The following is a 27,206-nucleotide window of genomic DNA, read 5'->3' as shown; positions in this document are numbered from 1 at the left end:
CCTGGGGCGCTGTCACCATCTTCTGGCCTCCATAGGCATCTTCTTGCACATACACATAAACTTTTTTTTAATTTTGAAACTAAAAAGAAGAAAAAAAGCCTTCCCCTGAGCATTGTGGCACATATCTATAAGTCCATCCTGGGAGGCCAGGATGGAATGATCATAAGCTCAGATCAGCCTGGGCTACATAGGAAGAAATTTGTCTCAAAAAAAAAAAAATACCCTCGCCAAACCTAACAAAATTTATACTTGGAACTAGCATGGTGAAACGAGAAAATCAACCTTTGTAAATTATCTTATGACTCACTTTTCATGCTGTGACATTGTACACACACACACACACACACACACACACACACACACACACACACACTAAAACAGAAAAGTCTTCCTTAATCCCAGCCATAATAATGTTCCCATTATGAGGTTTATTCCCTTATTGTATGTCTCTGTCCACTAACAACACACTGTGAACACCTAGAACAGCTCTGGCCTGTAAGACCTGAAGAATCTTATTCATCATATTTGCTGTTTCTGTCACTATTCACAGGAACCATTCAGTGCATAAGAATAAACTAATTTTCTCCTTTTTCTGCTAATGACATTTCATCATTCCCCATTACTGTCTCATTCCTCCCAAACTCTTGTCCTTTCACTTTTGCCTTTTCCATATCAACACTTTCAACTCTCCCTCCTCCTGTATAATTTTCTCTCTTCTCCCTTACTTTTTCTCATTCCTGTATTCTTTGAAAACCCTGGAAGCTTGAAGTATGAGGTCTCTGTTTATTTATTTGTGTGTGTGTATGTAATATATGCATTTGTGTGCACATGTGTGTACAGGTATGCAAGTGGAAACCAGAAGTTGATGTTGGGTGTCTTCCTCTGTCCCTTTCTATCTCATGTTCTGATGCAGGTTCTCTCACTGAACCTAAAACTCATTGCTTTGGCTATGCTGGAAGCCAAACAAAACCCCAGGACCCAGCCCTGTCTCTGGCCCTACCCAGCCCTGGGACTACAGACACCACCACCACACCCAAATTTTACATGGGTGCTTGGGATCCTAAATTCAGGTCATCATGCAAACACAGAAGGCACTTTGCCCACTGAGTCACCTCCCCATCATCTGAAGTTATACCTTCATTGTAAGAACCCTGAAGTCTGTCTTCAGCGTGTATCTCCCTACTGTGTGTCAGTTCTAAACAAAACCCAAGAACAGCCACCTATCTAAATATAACCTACTCTACATCAAATCAGACTCCCATTTCTGTAGATATGACCTCTTCCTTTCTGATACTTCCTCTGTTGAACCAAGATACCATGTGCTATGATGAAGATACCAATGAGAGTGGAAACAAACACAAGATAAAGAAGGATGGTGTGATGATAATGGTGATGATGATGATGATGATGATGATAAGATGGCAATGATGATGATGGCAGCAACAATGACACAATGAGTAACATAATTATTCTGCCTGGCTGTGAGCTATAGCCCAATCCTACTATACTTACATAGTCTCTTTTTGATCCCACCATACTAGCCCAATTCCCTGAAACACAAATGATACTGCCCATTCTGCCTCTTTCATCTATTCCTCTCTGCATTGTCATCCTCCATCTCCCAAAGCTGCTTCATTCACACTCATTCTTTAAAATCAGGCTAGAGAGATGACCCTGAGGTTAAGAGCAGTTCTTGCTCTTGCCAAAGATCCAAGTTCAGTTACCAGCATCTGAGTTAGAGGGCTCACAGCTGTCTTCAACTCCAGGGGAATACGGTGTCCTCCTCTTGCATCTAGGAGCACCTGTACTCACATACATATATACATAATTTAAAATGAAATATTTTTGATTAGATTAAACCAAGACTTCTGGTAGGAAGACTTCTGGAAGACTCTGTTCCAGTGACACAGGAAATGTATCTTGCACTATACTTGTCTTGGGATACAATTTGGAACACTAAACTAAGGATTTCTTCTTCCTCCTGGCTTTCTTGATTTTTTCACAATTGGACCAATGGTCTTTCCTTCCTAAGGAAAGACAACATACACATAAGCACACATACAAACACACACACACACACACACACACACACACACACACACACACACACACTGAACTGAGGAGTCATTTACCCTTATAAAGAGAAATCAGATATAGTATTTCTTTCCCCAATCACTAGTCCAAGGTATTTGAGTTCATAATAATACACCTTCAATGTTTAAAATGTGAAATTGCATACTCAGTCATATTAGGTGTCATTATTTTATGTAGAATTGGTACCAAGAATCCTATATAACACTTTCTGAGGAGAATGTTGAAATGAATGACTCTCACATTAGCTATTATACAGCATTGAGATGTTATTGAGACTGTCAGAGCACAGCTAATCTTGAAGTAAATTTGAAAGCAATAAAGCATCTAATAGAGTTTCAAGGTGCTAGGGTTCCGGTTGTATCCTGCAGACCAAACCAATTATGTACAAACTATAGTGCGATTGGGAGATCTGGGATGGCCACTGGTGACTATGAGCTCTTGAACAGTTTCATCAATGTTGCTAAATACCCAGATGGAGCAGATCACCAATACCTAGGACCTGAAACATAATCAATACAACAACACAGAAGCTGGGTTTATTACATTTCAAAGTAGCAGGGTTTAAACAGATTACAGGAGAATACAAAACAGTTCTTTATGAATGGACACAGAGGAAACCCTTAACAAATGGGGTGAAACACTGCCTCACCAGCAAGAACAGATTTTGATTAAACTGCCTCTCCCAACTCAAGGATTTCCCAAGACTTAAGAACTGAGATTTATACAGAAATGTGGCAGATGTAGGTTCTATTTGACTAAGATTCCAAGCTGACCAGTCACACAAACAGCTTGATTACAAATACCCTCCAAATAGCTATACAATTGTCAAGGGGGGTATTATGGTTTTATAATCATCTCCCAACTTATTCTGTAAACAGTTATTTACTAACAGACTAACAACTAGGTTTTTAAATCTTAATTCTACCAACTGCTTTCAAAATTGTGTTTGATTGCATCTAGTCTACATTATATTTTACAAACTAATTTTCTAAGGCAGAAGGAAACTAAGAGGCTGTGTTGCAAAGAACAACAGACTGCAATTGTGATGAGGCAGGCAGGCCAAAATCTAACTCTTCTGGGAGTAGAGCATGTAAATGTTCCCACAGCCTTCATGTGCAGACAAAATATATGCTGTACAACACCCTCTCACACAGAGCAAAGACATACGCATACATCCAGGAGAGGCAGATATAAAAATGACAAAATTTATATTCTTACACAACTTACAGTAAGCCTCGTGGCTTTAGAATTGAAATAGATAAGCCTTGAGTCATAAATGCTAAAACCAAATAACCTTAATTTGCATCATGAGCTAGAGATTATCAAGAATTTCCATGCATATCATCTAGAATAATCCTTATCACCCAAAAATATTATTATATCAAATTTTAGCTGAAGAAGCCGAAGTTCAAAAACTTAAGTGGTTTGTTCAAGGACATTCAAACAGTAAGAAATGAGCCAGAAATTGGCTACTAAATCTCTCAAATCTAGCAGTTTTCCCAAAGTATATATTTCTAACATATATCTACCTACTACATCTATATCCTATGAACCTATTTATTCAATAAACATTTATTGAACTTCCACTAGGTTGTTAGCACAATGTTACATACTGCATACTCAAAAACAAATCAGATAACCTTATTGACCCAGGAAGGCAGTAACATCATCAGCATTATCAATAGAGCCAATTTTTTTAGTGTACCTTGTACCAAGCACCATTATAATCTCTTAAAGAACTAACTCAACTTAATCTCGTAAAAACTCTTTGATGTTGGGCATCATTGATATTGCCCCTCTTATTTGTGGGATTGAAGGCTGTAGAATGAATTCTAATTATTCTTAATAATAAAAACTCAGAGACAGATACTGGAGTTAAAGCTGAAGATCAGAGAAGCAAAGCAGCCAGCTACTAGAGAGTTCTCACCTCTGCCAATGCTCAAACTGAAAGGGAGATCATGTCCTCAGACTGCATCTTCAGACTGCACTGCTCCTCAGACTGAGCTCCTGTCTCCTCCTGCCTTATATTCCTCTCTAGTGCTGGGATTAAAGGAATGGGATCCTGATGGGGGAGATCCTTCTGTGTATATGTTTATCTTATTAGTTGTTGAATAAAGCACTGAGGGCCAATAGGGGAGCAAGTTAGGTGGGACTAGAAGTCAAGGAGGATTCTGGGAAATGTAGTAGAGAAAAGAGTCGCCATGTGACTGCCAAGAAGGCAGGATATCTGCTAGCATCCTCAATAAGATAAGTTTATAAAATATATAGATTAATAGTTATGGGTGATACTTAAGACAGAGCTAGCAAATAAGAAATTTTAGTCATTGGCCAGCAGCATTGTACCTAATATAAGACTCTGTATGTTATTTCGGGGCAACCATATGGTGATGGGGCTCGTGATGGGGCTCGGGCAGCTTGGCGTAAAGATTTATCGTTACAGGATCCCAAGTGCTGAGATCACCTTTGTGTGAGCTGTTTTCTCTTTTAGAATGGATTGATTTTGTGTAGCTCAAGGTGACACTGAATTAACAGAAAGCTCTCTGCCTCTGTTTCCCAAGTGCTGTGTCAACATTTCCCTGTTCTAAAGAAGACCAGATAGCCATCAGCTCACAGTTGTAAAAATCCCTGGCCCAGAAGATAATTAACAGACTTATTTCCCCTACAATATCCTGCTTAATTGTATCCTGCCTCAACATACAGTTATTGTTTCATCCTATGTAACCATGGAAACTTTGTAATCTCGAGATTTTCAGTCTTTTGGACTTTCCCTTTAAAAATTCCCCTCAGCTGTAAGCCATATTTTGCTTGTTCCCAAGCAGGAAGAATCCATGCTGCAGTGTGCCAATAAAGGAACCTTTGTTCTTGCATTTGGTGAGTTGTCTACATGGTGGTGGACTTTTGGGGGGTCCGGTGAACTGGGCATAACAAGGTCCAGTCTTTTTCTCTCTTTCTGCCTCTGCAGCATGTAGTTCTCAGCTACTGCTCCATCATTGCCTGCAAACTGCCCAGTTTCCCACCACCATGATGATAATGGACTAAACATCTGAAACTGTAAGCAAGCCCCAATTAAATGCTTCCCCTTATGAGAGTTACCTTGTTCAAGGCAACTCTTCATAGCAATAGAACATTGACCAAGACACTCTCTAAATACAGACCATGAAAAAAGACAGCAGGACTAAGGAGCCCCTCAAATATATGTGTTGTTGTTTAGTCTCCCTATCTTTGTGTTGTTCCTCTTATGCAACTGAACATATCAGTCAAAGCTTGATTGGTTAATTGGATGTGACTGGAAAGAATAGGGAAGTCAATAATGATTCCAAAATGTCTGAGAGGACCAAGAAAGATGGAAAGGCTGCTCAATGAAACAGAAGAAGGTAGGTGTTACTCTTTGAAGAGGAACTTAAAGTAAGCTGTGCATGTTGGTGTACAAATGCCCAGCCAAAGTTGTGTACCTCACTCAGGCCAGAAGATAAGCCCTCTGTCTAATTTGCATTAAAATAAATGCCATGAAAACGCCTAAGAAAGTATTTGGTGCAGGCATGGTAAGGGATTTACTAGACAGCCAAGTAATTTGTCAAATAAGCAATTGAATAAACAAATCTGGCCATCCTTGAACAGTTCCAGAAAGACATTTGGGAAGTTGCCAGCTTCATTACACTATTTAAAATCATGAGACTAGATGAGCTCATCAGTGGAGAAGGAACAAGAGGAGTGCCAAAGCCTGAGATCTGCAGTGCCCACTGTTGAGAGGTCAGATTGATTAGGAATAGCCAGCAAAACCAACCAAGCAAAAATAGCTAGCACTAGGGAATTCAAAATACATTGTGAAGAATAAAATTAGAGGGATAAGGTCAAGTTCAGATGATAGATGAGTTTAAAAAACAACTAGAACATGACCTCTGGATTTAGTAATGCAGTGAACAATGACCACTCTAACTAGAGTAATTCTAGTGAAATAATGGCAAAGAACACTGAACTGAACACTAAGAGAAAATGGAAGGCCACTTAGAGACAGGAAGATGAAAACTCTCAGGTAGTTCTGGTATTAAGCAATACCAGGGAATGGAGCACTTGTTAACTAGTCCTAGGAACTGGAGTTTGCTGTGTTTTAAGTTGGGAACATATATGTATTCCTGGATGTCAGTGAAAGTGATCAAATAGAGAGGGCAATGATAATGCAGAAGCAAGAAGAGAGAATTAATGGAGCAACAATCTTGAGTCGATATTACAAGATGGAATCCACACAAGTGAAATGACTGGCCTTGGTTAAGAGTACAAACAGTTGCTCCATAGTAATAAAAAAGGCAGACTCCAGAGGAGTGCAGGAATAGTGATGCAACTTGGAACATGTCTGTCATTATTTTATCAGAGAATGGAAAGGTAACTCAGCACCTGAAAAATCAAGACACCTGAAAAATACTCTAAAGAAGGATTGGTAAAAATTGTCTGACAAATACACACAAAAAAAGGATGAGTAGCCAGGATGTGGAACAATGGATTCAGTCATACACTACTGCCAGGTATGAAAACTGGTAGGAACACTTGAAAAATGATGCCTTTATTTTGTGGAAGCAAACATTCATACACCCCATGACCCAGAAAAGCCACCTCTAGCAATTAATGTTAGAAAACTGTGACCGTGTGAGCGTGGCCTTCACAAGAGTCATAATCCTATGATTATTCTGACAGCAGGTGGTTTAAAAATTACTAACAAAATAATATCAAGGTATGAATTAGTAAGAGAATAACAAAATGATGGTTACTACAAGAAAGAAAGGGACTGAAAGGGGGTGATTGATAAATGGGGGAATCTAAAACACTAGCATATTCATCTCTTAAGCTGAATTAATTATACAAATACGTTTTGTCCACCTTCCTTTAAACATTTAGTTATGAGATATGTTTTCAGCCTCTTAGTCTCCCTGCCTAATGTTAATCCACTCACTTTTGATTTATAACTCTTAGTTGAATAAACTCCATAAGTTCAAGATCCTTCCACCCACTTCCACCTCTCCTCCTCCTCTGACTATGACATAATTTCCCTTAGGATTCCATGAAATCCCTGATAGCTAAAGGAGGTTAAATGGTCCACAGATAATCATCTGTAATCACTAGCAGCTCATCTCCCCTAGACTTGGACGACGTGCTCTGGTGTCTGATCCAAAGTGAGCTCACTTTGACCCTCTGCTCTGTACTGGTCTTGGAGTTAGACTGCCCTGAATCTTCTTGCGTGAGACCTAGGCTCTGTAGCCTACTCTTACATGGTTCTTACATGGCTCTTGCATGGCTCTCACTGGTGCAGGAACTCTCAGTTACTTCCTGTGTGCTGCCCCTCCAAGCATGAGGCCCTAATGATGCTGCCTCTGCCTTGTTTATCCTTTGCTTTCCATCCTCCTGCCCCATGTCTGTGCTCTAGGACAGTCCCAAATCCGGGATGCTTCTCTGGTTTCATCCCCCATTTTCCCCCACCCCTGGCCTGCCCCTCAGATAGCCACATCCTAATCTCTTCTATATTTGGGTCCATTTTGCAAGCTTTAACCTCTGAGTATATCAGATTCTGACTTTTAAGATTTAACCAACCACTGAGCATCTGGAAAATTCTGATATACTATGTGTCATTATCTTTAATCCTGTCATTTTGCTTCATGTACTTCAAAATTCCATTATCAGGAATGCATTTGCTATTGCCACAGCTCCTTTGTATACTGACATCATTTGTTTGTTTGCTTGCTTAGGTTTCTGGTAGTGGTAGTGGTGGTGCTTTGGTTTTGATCTGTGTGTTTGTTTGTTGTGGTAGTTTGTTTTGGGTTTTGGGGTGTTTGTCTTTTTGTTAAGTCTCGATATGTAGCCCAGGTTAGCCCCAAATTCAAGATCCTCCTGCTTCAGCCTCCTGACTGCTTAGGTACACAAAAATATGCCAATACCCCCAAGCTGTACTTGACCTGTTTAATGCAACGACATGTCCTTTGTGTCTTATGGTAATTTTTGTCTCTGTGTTTTATCTGCTATTGTATAGTTTATTCAGCCCTCTTACATTTATCATCTGTATGCTGTATCTTTTCTACCCACTTATTTGTAACCTATGGTCACTAATGCTTTGTTCATTTTTCTCTTCTTTTTTTCTCTTTGTCTTTCAGATTAATTTCAATTGATCTACCTTAAAGTTCCCTAAATCTTAATCTACTTTTAAACCTGTTCAGTAGATTATTTCAGATGTATTTGTCAGTTCCAAAGTTTCCATTTTATTGTCTTTGTAGTTTCAATTTCTTCACTGGGAAATAGAGGTGTGTGGGTGTGGGGGGGCGGTGTGTATAAATGCCACAGTGAAATCCATTGTTTGTATGGTAACAAAAGTAATTTTTTAAAAATGAAAATAGTAGAGGGGCTGGAGAGATGGCTCAGAGGTTATGAGCACCGGCTGCTCTTCCAGAGGTCCTGAATTCAATTCCCAGCAACCACATGGTGGTTCACAACCATCCATAATGAAATCTGGTGCCCTCTTCTGGTCTGCAGGGATACATGCAAACAGAATACTGTATACATGATAAATAAATAAATATTTTTTAAATGAAAATAATAGAAAGCATTTTCCTTGCATCCATTTCTGGCATCCCAATCCCATTTTTTTTTTTTTGGCCCTAATTTGAGTAGCTTGGAGTCTTGTATCATATGGATAGTTCAGGGTTCAGACAGAAATCCAAGATGATACACAGAATTTGGGGCTCCCTTTTGTGGCTCTATTTGCCAAGACCCTTCCTCCCTTTCAGTCATTGTGGTTGCTTCAAATTCTGTTCTCAGGAAGACTGTGAGATTTCCACCCATGTTTGGCATCTTAGTGTACCAGCTATGACTTCCTTTCAGGTTAAAATGTGTAGGAAATGGGGGAGAGACATTTTCTTTAGCCCAGAAGCCACTAGAAAGTATCTGTGCACCTGTAAAAAAAACTCCAACCTACACTCTTGTAAGCAATCCTAATGAAACTCATTAGATCTCACACACACAACACACACACACACACACACACACACGGGTGGAGGCAGGGCTAGTTAGGAAAAGGAAGAGTATTAACAGGAATGGGAGGAAGATGAGAGAGTAAAGAAAGTGAACATGATGAAAATGCGTTGTACACATATCAAGAATACCATGAAATCTATTACTATATATAGACTACATATGCTAAAAGTTAAAATAAATATCTCTAAGAGATTAGAGCTTGTCAGTGCTGTTCCTTCCCTCCACATGTCCATGTGAAATTCACTGGCCCATGTTTGTTCGGGTTGATGCTCTAATGTCTCCGGATGATGGTTTGTAGTTCTGCAGGGTTTTGTCTATTTGAGAAAGTTCTCTGATAGGCATTATACGTCATTGCTAAAAGCAGAATCAAGGACCTGCTGAAAGACCCCAGAAGAGGTACTTTCATAGAAGGAGACCCGTACCCAGGAATCAGCGAGACCACGAACTTGGATGCAAACAGCAAGAGGCTTTATTGGATACACGGGTACCTGGGGCGATTTAGCTTCTGTGGGGCCAAGCGCGCCAAGCCAAGGGAGAGGGGTCCTTATATAGCAAAAAGCACAGTACAGAAGCGAAAAGCATAGTTACAGGGATTCTATTGGACAATTTACAGGGTTATTTCAAGTCAGCATGTTCTCAAGGTCTGGTAATCAGGCGAAGCTGCCTTGGCTCTATCTTATCTTGGGTACACAGTGGCTACAACAGACCCAGCAGTTCCTCCCTCCGCGTCCAGATGGCTGACCATAGATATCCTCGGGACGGAGCGTTCCCATCGGGCGGGGGCGCCGGGGGCGGGAGCCCTGGCCGGCCTGCCTGGCGCTCGCCCTCTCGCCGCCTCGCGGGGCTCCTCGCTTGGCCCCAGCCCCGGGCGCGGTGCAGGCGGCGGGCGGGGCGCTGGCCCCGCCGGGGTGTACCAGCTTGGGAGGGCACCGGCGTCGGCCGGGCGTGTGGGTGCGCGCACGAGCGGGCATGTCACCAAGTGTGCGAGAGCGAAAGAGAGAGAGCTAAGGGGCAGGGGTCTTTCACTGCCATTAAAACCAACAATTTTTCTCTTACCACTAGACTTCCGGTTGCTTCCTTTATTTTGTTGTTGTTTTACTTTATTTTGATTTTTTTCTTTTTTCCTTTTCTCCTCCTCATTCTCATCTCCCTTCGTTTTTTAAAAGACTGGGCCTCATGAGTCCAACCTGGCTTCTGATTTGTTATGTTGCTGAGGAAGATCTTGAGCTTCTGGTCCTCCTGCCTCTACCTTCTGAGTGCTGTGATGCTTAGGACTGAACCCAGGACTTCCCACATGCTAGCCAAGCACTCCTGAACTCCAACCACTGAACTCCATCCCAGCCCTCTTTTCTTAATTAGAAAGACAATGGAGGCAGGAAGATGGCTCAGTGAGTCAAGGTACTTGTCACCAAGCCTAAGGTCCTGAGTTGATCCCTGGACCCACAAGGTTGAGAACCAACTCCTGAGAGCTGGCTGAAGATCTACACAAACAAAAAGATAATTAACTAAGTAGAGATAAATTAAAACCAAAACCTTTCTTAGAGGCTCCCTGTGTCCTTCCTTACCTGAGGCAGTAAGATTCAAGTTTGCTGTGGAACATTAAAGCAGAGATGCTAAAGGAAATAAGAGGGCAAGTAGAGAAGTGTCACTCTGTAAATACTTTGGATATGTTGTGATGGAGATACATTTCAGAGCTTTTGAAACTGTAAAACAATCGCTTGAACCAATTAGGCTGCTGACCTCCAGCACCCACACCTAGCAGAGTGGCAGACCCCAGAGAAGCCTCTCAGTGTGGATGGGGGGAGGACGGGAAACTACAAGTCTAGTGGAAGTGCTCAGAGACATAGTCCAAGAAAATGGAGACATCTCCATTTTCACCCCTAGCTTTGGGGTGTTTTAAATTAGAAGATACTTAATAAACTCCCCTGAATCCAAAGACTTTATTTTAGAGGCAAGGGAACTGAATCCCATACTTCACGGGCTACCTAACTTAGCCTTCTCCCCAAACACAGACTTCGCACTATCTTAGCCTGTTCTACAGCAACATGGTGCCTGCCCACTTTTTTTCTTTTTGGGGGTGGGGAGGGGATGGTAATCAATGTTGTGATGATGACTTTAATTTTGAGCTCTTTGAGCCATACTAAAGCATGATGAAGAATTCTAATACAGAACATTTTATTCATTCTCTTTTTAAAAGTTTCAACCAAAGCAGAGTGAATTGAGGCTTCTTTGTCATCTTGTAAGATAAGAGATGTTCCAACTGCCTTTTCTAATTATAATAAAGCCATATGTCCTCCTGTAGATTGTTTGGCATAATGTCCAAGTATTGATGGCTCATGGGATTTGATGAAGATTAATTCAGATGAGCTCATAAGTGTGTTGGCATAGCTATCTAGTGGGTGTTCCTGTCTGTGTGCAATTGCTATTGAGGATAATACAATGATACAAAGTTGAGGCTTCCCTGCCCATGCCGCCTTCAGATTCAATCATTAGTCGGAATCTGCATATTGCCGGAGCATCTTTTTATCATCTCAAATGAGACTGACAAGCTGAGATCAATGAATTTCAGAAATGCTGCTTTCAATTTTGCTTCTACATCCATGGGTTTATCCTCTCAACTTCAAGTTATATAACAAGTGCTATCGTCTTCTGAACAAATCAATATGCATCAAGAGAAGAATAACTGTGTTTCTCTGCAGAAGACGGCTCATGCTTCCAATGACAGCAGTACTCAAATGAAAAGAAAGCCAACCACTCACATTACAAGATTAAGAATTCTTACAAAGGTCAGGAAAGTACAATGGTTTACATTCATGGAAATGTATTCATGGAACCTGTTATTTGGAGTAATGGGCTACATTTCTTCTAACTAAAGAAATTAACTTAAAAATGAAGGGGGAAAATGTCTTTTAAAATGATTCACTGAGGGCTAGGTTAGTTCCATGGTACAGAACTTGAAGACATGCACAAGGCTCTAGGTTTGATCCCCAGCACTACAAAGTAAATAAAATAAAACAAAATAAAATAAAATAGCATAACTCTTTGTTCTGCTAAACAACTGGACCCAAAGAGAAACTTAACAAGTAACCCCAAATGCCCAGTGCAATTGAAAATCAACCTAGCTTTGATGAAAAATAGACATAAGCATTTGGGATTTGTTTTTAATTCCTTCACCTTATAAAATAAATGTCAATAGTTTAAATGTTTACTTTTTTATGTGGATGGGCATTTCACCTGTATGTGTGACTATACACCATATTTATGCAGTACCCTCAAGACCGGAAGATGGCAATAGATCCCCAGGGACTATAGATACAGATGATTTCGAGTTCATGTGGGTGCTGGGAATTAACATGATTCCTTTAGGAAAGCAGCCAATGCTCTTAATCACTGAGCCACCTGTCCAAGATCTGGGAGGAATTGGGGTGGGGAAACCACAATCTTCATATATGAAAAAAATCTATTTTTAATAAAAATATTGCTTTAAATATTTTAATTATTTAAAAATTTATTTGAGGCTACAATTGTATGTCTGAAAGAGAATGTAAAATGTAATCAAGTCAGATGTGGTAACTCACACCCATAATCCCAGCATTCAGGAGGATGGTCATGAGTTTGACACCAGTCTGAGCTACAGAGAGCTATCCTAATTTAAAAAAAAAGGAACTTGGCACCTGAAAGTAAAAATGCTTGACATCACTTCAGCAGTGAGTTTATGAGGAAAGGGATGCATGTGCCTACGTAACTAAGTGAAGACCTTAGGCCTCACTCATATCCTAAGGATTGTCTCCTTTCTCTTTTTAGATTTGGGGGTTTAATAGTAAAACCCTCACTAAAGAACTTTTCTCCAGTTCCCAGACTGCTGCTGTTCACCTTAATAACAAGCCAGTGATTTCTACAATACAAAACCACATGGGCCACAAATAAAATGCTGATCATTTCCAAACAGAACATGAATCCTGACCTAAACTAGAAACCACCAGGGAAGACTGTAAAGAGCAACGACAGTGGAATTAGAGAGATGGCTCGTTTGGTAAAGAGTTTGAAGTGTTTGCCTTGCAAGCATGGAGACCTGGCTTCTAGACCCAGAACTCACTCGTAGTGATGAGCTCTTGTAATCCCAGCACTGGAAAGATGGAGATGGGGTACCTAGAGCTGCTGTGCAGACCACCTAGCCTACTTGGCAAACTCCAGGTCAGTAAGAGACCCTGTGTCAAAAACAAAAAATAAAAAGTGGGCCAAAATCCCTTGTGAAGGGATGCTCTCTTGCCCTGGACACATGGGTTAGGGCCTAGGCCTGGCCCAGGATGATGTGGTAGACTTTGGGGAGCCCCTTTTGAGGGCCTTACCCTGCCTGGGAAATAGAGGGGGGATGGCTAGGGGCAGGTGGGATGTTGGGGAGGGCGGGGAGGGAGAGGGAGAAGGGATTGACATCTGAAGCAAGCTTGTTCTAATAAAATAAAATTAAAAAAAAAGAAAATTAACTCTCAAAAAAAAAGTGGACCAATGCCAGAGGAATAATACCTGAGGTTATCCTCTCACCTCCAAAGACATGTGGACACACACACACACACACACACACACACACACACACACACACACACACACACACACACGGATAATGATGTTTATGTGTGAACAGACAAATACAATGTGAATATACATGTTAATTTATGGGTATATCCAATCAGGTCAAGGCAAGGGGAAATTATTTATATAAATTTTATTTATAATTATTCAAACTAAAAATAATCTTATTTTACATACCAATCCCAGTTCCCTCTCCCTTCCTTCCTCCCATGTCCCCCACCAAGCCCCATCCCACTCCCCAGGGAGGGAAAGGCCTCTGCAAGGGGAGATTTAAAAGACAAGACAACAATGAAGAGGATTAGATGAGCTATTTGAAAAGTGAACTTTTACCAAGGTAACTAATACTAACTTCAGTCTGAGGTTAAAATTGCTGAGTCTATATTTTGTAGTTTTTGTGTATGAGATTGTGGGGGCCTCTGCACATGCATGTGTAGTTCTGGAAGGCTTTTCCAATAAGTGACCATGCACAGGAACCCTTCCTTCATAACATCTTGGTTTCCTTAACATTTTTTCAATTAAGGTTGACACAGCAACTCCATGTTTATTCTGAATTGCTGATGTGAATGAGAAAGTCCCCCATAGGCTCAGACATTTGGACACTTGGTACCCAGGTGGCAGTGCTCTTTGAGGAGGTGGTAATGGGCTTGAAGAATCTATAACATCTCTCCACTTTCAGTTCTCTCTTTCTCTGCTTCCTATTTGTGGTTGAGGATGTGACTTCTCAACCTCCTATCCCTGTCTGCCACTTGCTGCCACCCCTACCCACCACGATGGACTCTTACTCTTCTGGAACTATAAGCCAATTAAATTCTTTTGTAAGTTGCCTTGACAAGTCATGATATCTTTTATCACAGAAACAGAAGAGTAACTGTACACTGGCAATTTCCATTTTTTCTAAGTATTATTTTTAAATAACTACCTATACTACAGAATAAATAATATTTGATTAAGAAAATTCACAGCCCTATAGTCCCTGTGGCCATGGCAGCAACATGGGCCTATGCCAGAAGAGGCTGTGGTGGTGGTGTGAGCCTGGCAGACATTCAACAAGCCCTGTCCACTCCTGACTCTGCACCCTGATGCTATGCGGGTGTTAGACCTTCCCAGGCCTTAGTGATGGTGACATATTTCTGGGCCAGAACATGCTCTAAGTTTATGGGACCAAATGTTCACTACCCTGTGGCAATGACCCCTCAATCCCTCCATCAAACATAACTTAACTGAATATACAGTGCACCGGAAGGTGACCCCTGACCAGAATCTTCTGTCTCAGATTCTTGGCCAAGACCAACAGGATGGCACCCTGAGAAGAGCAAGCATTCCTGCCAATGTCTCTCACTGGTGTACATCCTGGAAGACTCTATTGTGGGGCCACAGAATCACATGACTACCTTCACCTGGAACATCGACCGCATCCAGCTGATGGTATAAAGGAACAATGTGCTCACTGTGGGAACTCTGAAAACAGCTGCTAGACCAAAACCCACAGGAAGTCTTGGTCTCCTCTAGCTTATTTGGCATCCCTAGAGCTGTCCAAGAATTTGCTCTTGCCCATTTCAAAAGCAATATGACCAAGACAGTGAATGATTTTAAGTGCATCTTGGCAAATCTACAAGGTGAGGCTTGTTCTAATGCACTTGTTGAGACAGCAAAAGAGGCCAAAGAGAAGAAAAGACACTAGCAACTGCAGAGGAGGCCAAGGATCTGGCCAGCAAGGCTGCCACCAAGCAGCAACAGCAGTGGTAACAGTCTGTGTAGCCCACTGGCCAGAGCAACTCAACTCCCTCTCCCTTCTCCCCCATTGTACTTTATTATTAGAAGTCTGCTTCCAGGGCTGAAGAGTTGGCTGAAGAGTGATTAAGAGCACTGGTTGCTCTTTCAGAGGACCTGAGTTCAGTTCCCAGCATCCACATGGTAGCTCACAACCATCTGTAACTCCACTTCCAGGGTGCCAAAGCCCTCTCTGGCACCAACTTCAACAGCACCAGGCATGCACACAGTGTGCATACATACACTCATATGCATAATAAATAAATCTACAAAAAGAAATTTAAGTCTATTTCCAGCCCTTTCTGCTGCCTGGATGGTGGCTTGGAATCTTGTTCCTCATCTGTAGTACACCAGGCTCAGTGTCAGTTCTGATCCTGACCTCACCCCATTGGGCAGCTGATGACAGGTGCAGAGGGGTGTAGTGACAAGGTCACAAGCAGCACATAAATGAGGTAGTAGTAAATGATAGACTGTAGAGTCCATGGGGGCAGGGCTCCTTTATTATCTGATGTGTCCCAAGCACATGGAACAATGTGAACTCATAACCAGTGTTCCTAACACTTGATTTGATTGACTCCAGGAGGAAGAAAGAAAGAAAGAAAGAAAGAAAGAAAGAAAGAAAGAAAGAAAGAAAGAAAGAAAGAAGGAAGGAAGGAAGGAAGGAAGGAAGGAAGGAAGGAAGGAAGGAAGGAAAAGACAGAGAGAAAGAAAGAAAATTTAGAAAACCATTAAGAATACCTCCACCCAGGCACCACCATGCACTAAAGAGGGGAGAAAGAGGAGAGATTCTCCTGACTTGTTCCCAACATCTCCCTGACTGCTTGATTGATTTCCTACCATATCCCTGAACATCACTGCCCTTAGCCTCAACAAAGCCAATAAGCAATGCCAGTTCCCTCTTGCCTAGGGACAACCTCATCCTGTGTGGATATAGTTGGTATAGACATTAAAGGGACACACACCAACATTTTTTTGTTGTCATGAGATTCCAGACGTTAATTTGGCAACTTTCTATTTAATTAGCTCAGTGAACAGATATCTGGAGTTCTATAAAATGTCAAACAACACAGAAAAGCACTGATAAAGAGCAGAAGGGTGCAGGGAGAGAACCGGAGGGAGGGGGAATTGCAGTTGGGATGTAAAATAAATGAATTTGTTTGTTTGTGTGTTTTTCAAGACAGGGTTTCTCTGTGTAGCTTTGGAGCCTATCCTGGCACTCACTCTGTAGACCAGGCTGGCCTCGAACTCACAGAGATCTGCCTGCCTCTGCCTCCCAAGTGCTGTGATTAAGAAATTTTTTAATTAATAATTTTAAAAAGATTTTTAAAAAGAGGGGATGAGTGAGTGATCCAGGAAGAGCATCTATTTTGGGTTTTTTGTTTGTTTGTTTTTTGTTTTTCCAGATAGGGTTTCTCTGTGGCTTTTGGAGGCTGTACGGGAACTAGCTCTTGTAGACCAGGCTGGTCTGGAACTCACAGAGATTCTTCTGCCTCTGCCTCCCGAGTGCTGAGATTAAAGGTGTGCACCACCAACGCCCAGCGAGCATCTATTCTTCTGCCAGTCATGAGGATCTTTGCCTCCAGCCTCTCAGCAGTGTGCAGCTGACTGAGCCTTACCTCTGCCCATCGTACTCCATCCCAGTATGTAAGTACTCAGGATTTTAGTGTTTTATTTATAATTCAGCCCATTACTAATCTTTAAAAATTAACCCCCCATAATTGCAGGGTTTTTTTTTATTAAATTATTAATATTTTCACATATACTTTCCCTCTCCCTCTCCCTCCCCCCACCCCCATTCCTTCTCCCCCACCTCCAACCTACCCCCCACCCCATCCACCCGCCACTCCCCAGGCAGGGTAGGGCCCCCAACCAGGGTTCCACCAAGTCCACCAAATCTTCCTGTGCTGGGCCTAGGCCCCTCCCCATGTGTTCAGAGACAGAGCGAATCCCTTCAAGTGGGATGGGCTCTCGAAGTCCCTCCCACCCACCAGGGCAAAACGCCAGTCCACCTCCCTCTGGAGTCATTCATGATTTCTAGTTTCCTTGGGGTAGAGGATTATAGGCTGGTAAACCTTTGCTCTATGTCTAAAAATCCCAGGAGTGCAGGGGCCTCCCCATTGGCATCCATGATCAGGGGGCTGGATTAGTCCTGTACTGTCCTCCCAAAGAGCATCTGGGGTCGATATGCTTTCCCTTTTTCAGGCCAACTGTTTCTGTGGGTTTCTCCAACCAGGTACAGACCCCTTCGTTCTTCATTTCTCCCTCTCTTCAACTGAGTTCCAGATTTCAGCTCAGTGTATTTCTGTGGATGTCTGTCTCTGCTCTCATCAGCCACTGGATGAGGACTCTGGTCTGCGGTGAGTCCACGGAAAGGGAAGGAAGAGTGTCCTGAACCAAGCCAGATTCAGGAAGCTCCACCCTGCCTGGGCGTGTCTGTTTCAAGCAGGGACGAGCCTGGAGGGATCTGGGTAGATGGCGCTTAGGACAAGAATTGGGTAAAAGCAGGGGGTGGCTCACCTGGTCTGCGGTGAGTCCACGGAAAAGGGTTGCAGGGGTTTTTTGCATTTTTACTTGATGTCATTGTTTCTTGTCACAAAACCTTTTCTGATAAAATAATAATAATAATAATTCCTTGTTTATTTCCAAGGAAAAGGGTGACAACTTCCTATTATGTAGTGACTAGATAATTGTCAGTATAAAAAAAAAGCAGATTTTCACATGGAAAATGCATTTTACATACGTATATTAGTGAGCTAATAGTATAAATTTCAGATAAATAAAGAGTAAGTAGCACTTAAGAACAGTCATAATGAGCTAGACAGAGGGCTTCATGGCTAAGAGCAATTGCTGCTTTTGCAGAGGACCCCTGGGTTTGGTTCCCAGCACACCTGTGGTGGTTCATGACCGTCTGCAACTCCAGAAGATCTGATGCCCTAGGAAACACACACATAAATCTAAAAGTTTTTTAAAACAGTGGTATTGCTATGACCTTTACAATAAATTAGACTATTTCATTTTGAAAGTTCTCATTAAAGTCTCTAATATCTTCTGGCTAGCATGCCTGAATTAATGCATTTTCTTCACTAAGATATATGTTCTGGCATTTTGATGCTTTTGCAACAAAACAAAAATATGTTTTTTTTATACATTGTAATTCTTTAGAATGTTTACGGAACTAATCCATCTTGAGACAAAATGAAAACCTAACTGAGCAGTAGATTTGGTTTGACTGGAACAATTACACATACAGACAGAAATTACTATAGGTAATTAATGAAATTGTATACTGGGGGAGGCAACCATTTATTTACAAACCTTATAAACACAGGGTACTTTAGAGGCTTAAACAGTTAACATGAGAAGAACCCTGACAGTTCATAACACTAAATTCAACTGTTTGTGCTACAAGGTGTCTTACAAAGCAAATCTAAAGTGAATTTCCTTACAACTTCGGCATCTGGGTAAGTCTTTTTCCTCTTTGTGTTTGTTCTAATTTATTCTTTCAATATATGCATCTGAGCCAGAAAAGTGACTTTAAAACTCTATGACAATCCGCAGTTTTTGAGATGAAGTTGATGTCTGTGAAATCCAGTCAGATCTTCACAAGGGACTGGTTCCTGCCAGCTTCTCTCGCTCCTTAAGGAAGGTGAACAGATGCCTTCCTCTCCATGTGACCTTCATCCCAAATTTCTCCTCGGGGGTGCCCTTAACCAGAACAGGCGCAGGCTCTGTGCTGTTGGGAGTTCTAAGGCCTAGATGCAGCCTAGAAGACTGTTTTCCCTCTGATCTGCAGATGTGTAAAAGCCAAAGTTACATTTTAAGTTTTAATTACTATGCCTAAGAGATCCATGACATAAAAATGCCTCTGATCTGTAAGTTCCTTGCCCAAGGACCGCTACTTCCTGAAATGCTGGAGGCTATTGTTTATGGGAGATAACAAGCCTGGTGTTTTCACTCCCTTAAACAAGCTTCTTTGACTCATCTGGACCAGATGTGCTTGACCACATGTAGGTGGGATTTTCACAGGCAGGAAATACATCAGGATGTATGCTTGCCCCTGACTGGATGTTGACTGGAGGTATGTCAGGATATGTACTTACTTACTCCTGATTGGACCTGATAGGAAATCCTTAAGCCACTGAAAAACTTGATTGGGGCCATTTTTCTAGGAAACTAGAGATGCACCTGGCCAGTATTTAATTAAAGCTTGCTTCAATTTTGTCTTTAAACTGTAGTGGTGGTCTTATTCTCAACCGGTGGGATTAGCAATGGGATCTTCTCTCACAGATGTCCCTGGGCTCTGGGTATCAGGGGCCCTGAACACATGAGGTGAACTTTGAAGTGCATGTCCTGATAGTTCCCTGCAGCTCTGGGGACTGAGCAGTAACTAAAGCCTTCTGGGTGGGGACCTATTCTGAATGACAGGGGGGGAGGGGGTGCCTGTCTTTTTAAGGATATCGCCAGTGTCACTGACCTGGAAGACTGCGTACTCTCAAAGGTTAGCCATAGAAACCTGCAAGGAGATTTTCTAGGTAAGGTTCTTGCCTTGTTTGTGATGAATAACGTGGTAACCATGAAGTGATTGTCTCCCAGCAATGGGGAGACAGGGCAGCTGTGGTTCATGAGCAGCCTTAGAGATGCAAAATGGTGTCTGAGGCCCTCCAGTGGCTACTTGTGGAATAGCAGCAGGACTTTCTGGGACTGTGCGGTCTCTTATGAGGCAACAAACACTAGGTAATAAACACTACGCAAGTCTGGGTCAAGCTCCAGTTGCAAACTATGCCTGCAGAGAAGAAACAGCAGAGTTCCAAGGTACAGTCCTTCGTATTGGGGAAATCATTGCAGCAGGAGCTTGAAGGTAGCCGTTCCCATCACATCATCAGAAAGCACAAAGAGGCTGAAATCATAGTTTTTGAAAGCAGGGTATTTGACCAGCCCATCCATGGGTGGTGGCACATGCCTCTAATCCCTGCACTCAGGAGGTAGAGGCAGTCAGATCTCTGTGAGTTCAAGGCCAGCCTGGTCTACAGAGTGAGTTCCAGGACAGCAAGGACTACACAGAAACCCTGTCTCAAAGGAAAAACAAAACAAAACAGGGTATGACCCTGAGCGTCTCACTTCAGAAATAATGTGAATCTTCCTCATGACATTAATACATATAAATATACTTGTTTCCTATTAATACATTATTATTATATAGACATATTGTCTTAACTTTAAACAAATTTCACCACCACCACCATTTAAAAGTGAGTCTTGTATTAAGCTCCCAAAATAACATAAGAACAATATCTAGTATTAAAGCTGAAAATAGCAACTACCTCAAAATCATCTCCTTAAAGTAAAATTAAAAGGCAAAGGGATGGCGATGTAGATCAGGGATAGAGTTTACTAACATGTACAAGGCCCTGGGTTCAATTCTCAGCTCTGGGGGGAAAAAATATTTCCCAGGGGAACCTAATAAAACTCTAGTGGGGACACAGCTCAACTGGTTAGAGTGCCTGTGGCATTATGGTACACACTGTTAGCCTAGCATCTTCAAGATAGAGACAGGAAGATCAGAAGTGCAAGGTCATCCCTAACTATATAGTGAGTTTGAAGATAGCCTGACTGAGCTACAGGAGAACCTGCATGCGAGCACGCATACACACACACACACACACACACACACACACACACACACACACACACACACACACTCCCTCTCTCAAGGGCCAGGCATGGTGTCCACTGGTGATGCATGCCCATAACCCTCACACTTGGGAGACAATGGCCAGAAAACCAGAAGTTAAATGCCATCCTTCCCACATTGAAAGTTCATGGCCAATTTGGGTGAAATGAGACCCTGGCTCAAGGGGAGGAAGAAGACAGAGGAGGAAAGGGGGGAAGGTCAGTTAGGGAGATATTAAGTAAGACTGAGATTATTGTAGACTAAATAAGGAATTCTCCCTTAGTCCCAATGGGGGAAAATGTACTGAGTTTAGCTGTTCCCACCATAAAAAAAAAAGAAAAAAAAAAAAAAACCTTAAAGGAGAAAGGAAGGAAAAGGATTTTCCCCAGGGATATGCACAAGCTGCGCACTGGGCCCTGTGAATCCCAAAAGGAACAAACTATATATGCCTCCTTCTCTCCTGGAACGTATGTGTGAGAGAAGGACAGATTTGAGAAAACCCCGTATCACAAGCTGTGACGTAGCAGTCAATGAGCACATGGGACGAACACTGGGGGCCTCCATGTCGGGTTAGGACATCCCCCTGCTCCCCACGTGGTGTATGCATATTTTCATCCTCAGGTTTTTATTGTTAATTACTATAGAAGGTGACAAAAATAAATGAAACTACAAAAGATTAAGAAACCTTACCTAAGTCCATTTCAAAGGTGTCTTCAGTATGATTGGACCACAAAAAAAAAAAAAAAAAAAAAAAAAAGCCATGCTCAGCCAGCGTGGAAAATATGAAGGGACATCTGCAGTATTGTCACAGAGTTCAGTCTGGTGGTTTTACCACCAGTTTCAGCTCCATGAAGCCCATTCAGCAGGGACTCACTCAATCGGTCATAAAGACAGCTGAAGCAAAGGGGTCGGCTCTGACCATCTCTTCTGGTTCTCCCAGGGGCACCTCAAGGTCAGCTTTGTTCTGTAAATCTCCATTAGGCAGCAGAGTTGTGCTCAAAGGAGGCCTTTCCAGGTGCCCTTGAGGGAAGAGGGGTATTAGATGTTTCAGTGAGTTATTCATACACCATCCTGAAACAATGAATAAAGACCTGAGGGAAAGGCCCAAGTTAGTGACACAGAGGAGAATGATTATGGGTTGGGGCTAATTTGAGGAAGTACTGGAAATCCACGTGTGGGTCATTATAGGGATTTCTGCATGAACTTCTCTCAGTTCAGAAGGCAGCTACTGGGAGCTTGTGAGGAACAATTGGGAAGTGACTGAGGAACAGTAGAAAGAGTTACAATGGTAGCATAATCAGAATTAATGGTAAGAACCAATATGGGAAGGAAACAGAGCTGGGTCACTCCTAAGTGTCTGTGGCTTCACTAAAAGAATTCCCTGGGGGCCAGCAACAAGAGTGGCTGGCTCATAACTAACAAAGGGAGCAGGGCATAAGCTTAGTGTTAGGCACCTTCCAAATGAGGAAACTGAAATGCGGAGAAGTTAAGAAATACATTCGAACACCCAGACACTGCCAAGGCCCCGACAACAGTTCTGCCTCCATCCACCAGCCCAGGTAGGCCAGGAGCTGTTTCCAGTTCTGGTTTGGCAGCCCTGCTCAGAGACATCTGACACCAGGGATCTGCTCACCGGATCCCAACTCAGCAGCGGGATCCAACACACCTGGACACTGCCGAGGCCCCGGTAACAGTGCCACCTCCATCCACAAGAAGAAGACAGACAGCAGAGTATTGACTCTGTTTGCATCTACCAGAAGGGAACCTTGGTCCCATAGCCACCAGGAGAGAAAGAGACTCCTGCTACACCAACCAAAAGAAAGGATGAGAAGAGGACAAGGTAAAAGCACATCCAACAACAGAAAACCCAATATGACACCACCGGAGACTAGGAACCATACACCAGGCACAGGCATTTTTTAAAGGCAAAAAACATAAGCTTAGGGAGGGGCCTCGACTCTCTGTCCCTTTGTCTTGAGGTGAGGCCTAGGAATCAGATAGCCTCCTGACCCCACCAGTTGTAAAACCTGCAGACCTCAAGATGTGCTAACTAATGGTTAGCACTATCTCTTTGTTTCACAGAGACCCTTAATTGTTAATTATTGACACATTGGCCGGTGGGGCAATCTGTTTCCTTCATGAGCCCCTCGTAGAGGGTGGCCATCTGGGAATTCTTGGTACCCAGTTATCTTATGGCCTTGTAAGGGAGCAATTGCTGGTGGCTGGTAAATTCCAGGCACTAAGTCATAGTAGTAGCCTTGGTCAGTTTCTGGGCTATATTTCATTGCTAATTTTTAAGTCTTTCAATATGTGGATTTTAGACATAGAGTAAAGGATTTACAGCCTACAATCCATACTGCCAGAGAAGCTAGTAAACAAAGAGGACCCTAAGAGAGACATACATGGTCCCCTGGAGAAGGGGAAAGGGTCAAGATCCCCTGAGCAAATTGAGAGCCCAGGAAGAGGCGGGAGGGAGTTAGGAGAATGAGAAAGGGAGAAGAGGAGGGATGGAGAGGATATGAGGGAACAGAAAGGTTGAGTCAGGGGAAGAATAGAAGATAACAAGAATGGAGATACCATAATAGAGGGAGACATTTTAGGTTTACAGAGAAATCAGGCATTAGGGAAATGTCTGGATCTACAACAATCTAAGCAACAGAGGAGAGGCTATCTTAAATGCCCTCCCCTGATAATGAGATTGATGACTGACTTATATGCCACCCGATAGCCCTCATCCAGCAGCTGGTGGAAGTAGAAGCAGACACCCACAACTTATCACTGATCTGAACCGGAATCCAGATGCAGAGAAGGACAAGTGAAGAGCAAAGGGGTCCAGACCAGGCTGGTGAAACCCACAGAAACAGCTGAACTGAACATTGGGGAACTCTTGCTCCCCAGACTGATAGCTGGGATACCAGCATGGGACTGATCCAGACCCCAGGAACATGGATTTCATTGAGGAAACCTCGGAAATCTATGGGACCTCCTGTAGCAGTTCAGTACTTATCCCTAGCATTGGTGTGGGCTTTGGGAGCCCATTCCACATAGAGGAATACTCCCTGAGCCAAGACACACGGGGGTGGGCCTAGGCCCTATCCCAAAGGATCCGATAGACTCTGATGATACCCTATGAAAGCCCTCACCATCCAGAGGGAGCAGAAAGGATATGTGAAAGGTAGGATTTTAGTTGGGGGTGGGGGAGTGGTAGGGAAGGACAGGAGGGAGAAGGGAACTGGGATTGTCTTGTAAAACAATCTTGTTTCTAATTCAAATTTTAAAAATCTGCAAAAAAAAAGAAAAGAAAAGAAATACATTCATGGCATAGCTCAGTGGTACAGTGCTTGTCTAGTATGAATGCACTTAGTTCTTTCCTGGCACTGTTTGGTGGAGTGTAGAGAGAAAGAAAGAAGGGAGGGAAGGAGGGAGGGAGGGAAGGAAGGAATGAAAGAAGGAAGGAAGGAAGGAAGGAAGGAAGGAAGGAAGGAAGGAACGAAGGAACGAAGGAACGAAGGAACGAAGGAAACCCAGGTTTACCCAGCTGGAAACTACAAATCATTCCCTGCATTCAGATCCCTTTGACTCAAAGCTAACTCCTAGCCTCTCTCACAGAGCACTCCCTCCCAAACCCCTTGGTCTTAGAGACTCCCTGAGGAGCTTGCTAGCATACAGATCACAGCCTTACCCCAAAACAGAATTAGTCTCTCACAAGGGAAAATCAAGTCCCACTGGGAACAGAGCATCCAGGGCAGCAATCTGATTTTATAAAGAGGCTGGGTTAGTCCTTCATTCGGGGAGGACCCTATCTCTAAAACCTTGTGTCCACCTTGCATAAGAGCATGCAAAATGTGCATAGACTAAAGCAGAGGTGGTGCCTTGGTTTAGTGCCATCAGCCCGTGAATTTCATTTGACTGCCACATGTGAGTTATTCTCCTGAAATATGTGATTACCACATTACAAAACTCTAATTGTTTTTTTTTCCTGTCCTGCATGAACTGCCTGGAAGATGAGATGCAAATTAATACATAATATAATTATAGCTGCTCTCACCCTATTCAAAAGTATTTTTCTTTTCCAACAGACTCAGGTAAGTGACCCTAATTGTGTTTAATTTATAACATCCTATTCTAGTCCTGGAACCAGGAAAGGCCATGAATACCCAAAGTGATCCCAGGAAGTAAGACTGTAGCTGCAGGTGTCACATACCCAAATTCAAGTTAAACTCTGAGGATACAGTGGGAAAAAAAAAAAAAAGCCATAAAAACAGACAACCAGACTAATGGAACAGAACAGTAAACCTGGAAATAAACCAGCAAAGCTATGGCCATTGTGCTGGCTAGTTTTGTGTCAACCTGACACAAATCAGAGACATTTGGGAAGAGGGAACTTCAATTGAGAAAATACCCACCCCAGACTGGGCTCTGAGCAAGCCTGTGGTACGTTTTCTTGATTGTTGGTTGATCTTGATTGATGGTTGATGTGGTAGGGCCAGCTCACTGTGGGCAGTATCACCTACAGAATGGTGCTCCTTGGAGCTATCATAAAGCAGTCTGAGCAAACCATGGGAAGCAAGCCAGTAAGCAGCACCTCTCCATGGCCTCTGCATCAGCTACTGCCTCCAGGATCCCGCCTTACAAGAGTTACTGTGTTGACTTCTTGCAGTGATGGACCCAAAGAGAAACTACAAGCTTAAATAAACCCCCTCCTACCCAAGTTGGTTTTGGTCATGGTGTTTCAGCACAATAGAAACCTAACTAAGGCACCCATCTATTTTTTTAACAAAGGTACCAGGGTAGCAGGTGGGGGAGATTCAGCAAATGGTACTGGTAAAACTGGACATCCACCAACAGAAGAATAAAATTAGATTCATATGTTTTACTTTGTGCAAAAAAAAACTGAATTCAAAAGACATCAAAGCCCTTAATTTAAAACATGAAATGCTGAAACTCCTAGACAAAAGCATATGAAACAGACTTCAAGACATTGGGGTCAGCAAAAGCTTTCTGAATAGAAAGAACTTCAATAGCCCAGGAACCAGCCCCAAGGATCAACAGATGGGACAACATAAAATTAAAGTTTCTGCAAGCAAAGAAAAATATCAGGAGAGCAAACAGACAGCCCACAGAATGAGAGAAAATCTTGCCAACTACATTTCAGACAATTCAGAATTTATAAATTAAAAAAAAAACCCTCAGAAATCCAATGCAAAGGGAATGAAACTGCCAATCAACAAGTTGGCTAATTAATTGAACAGACAGTTTTCAAAAGGAGAAACACAAATGGCCAATAACTACTTTTTAAATGTGTTCAACATCCCTAATCATCAGGTAATCACAAATTAAAACTACTCTGAGACACCACTTTACTCCAGTCAAAATGACAATCACAAAGAATTCTGACAACAAATGTTGGAAAGGATAAGGAGAAAGCAGAAACATTATTCAATGCTGGTGGGAGCACAAATTAATCAATGCAGCCATTATGGAAATCATTTTAGTGGTTTGCCAAAAAATTAAAAATAAAGCTACCTAAGACCCAGCAATTCTACTCCTGGGCACATACCCAGAGCACTGTAGAGACATTGGTACATGCATGTTGACTGCTGCTCTCTTCACTACAGCAAAGAAATCAAATCAACTAGATATCTATCAATAGGTGAATGAATAATGAAAATTTGGCACATGAAATGGAATATATTCAGCTCTAAAGAAAACTGAAATCAAATTTTCAGGAAAATTGATGGAGTTAGAATATATATTAGTAAGCAAGTTCACTCAAACTCAGAAAAAAAAATGTATGTTCTCCCTCATATGTAGATTGCAGTTTATAATATAAACATGTATATGTGTTAAACAGCTGTAAGCATATGTATAGAATAACATGTAGAAAGGAGACCAAGATGACCAATGAGGGAATGCAGGCAGAGGATACATGAATGTAGCAAGATTTCTTGTTGGACTTTCTTGGGCTGCCAGTCTACAAATAATGACATGGAGACTTATTGTTAATGACAAAAGCTTGACCTTTAGCTTAGGCTTGTCCCCAACTAGCTCTTATAACTTAATTAAC

The 27,206-nt window shown here is 42.2% G+C and overlaps 1 pseudogene; it reads left to right on the top strand.

Annotated features, from left to right (window-relative positions):
* The first annotated feature begins 14,899 nt into the window (after window positions 1-14,899).
* LOC100757787 lies at window positions 14,900-15,444 on the top strand (annotated as a pseudogene).
* The last annotated feature ends 11,762 nt before the right edge of the window (window positions 15,445-27,206 follow it).

The sequence above is a fragment of the Cricetulus griseus genome, chromosome 5, assembly GCF_003668045.3.
Source record: "Cricetulus griseus strain 17A/GY chromosome 5, alternate assembly CriGri-PICRH-1.0, whole genome shotgun sequence".
In the NCBI taxonomy this organism is placed as follows: domain Eukaryota; kingdom Metazoa; phylum Chordata; class Mammalia; order Rodentia; family Cricetidae; genus Cricetulus; species Cricetulus griseus.
This window is presented reverse-complemented; position numbering and strand designations above follow the sequence as displayed.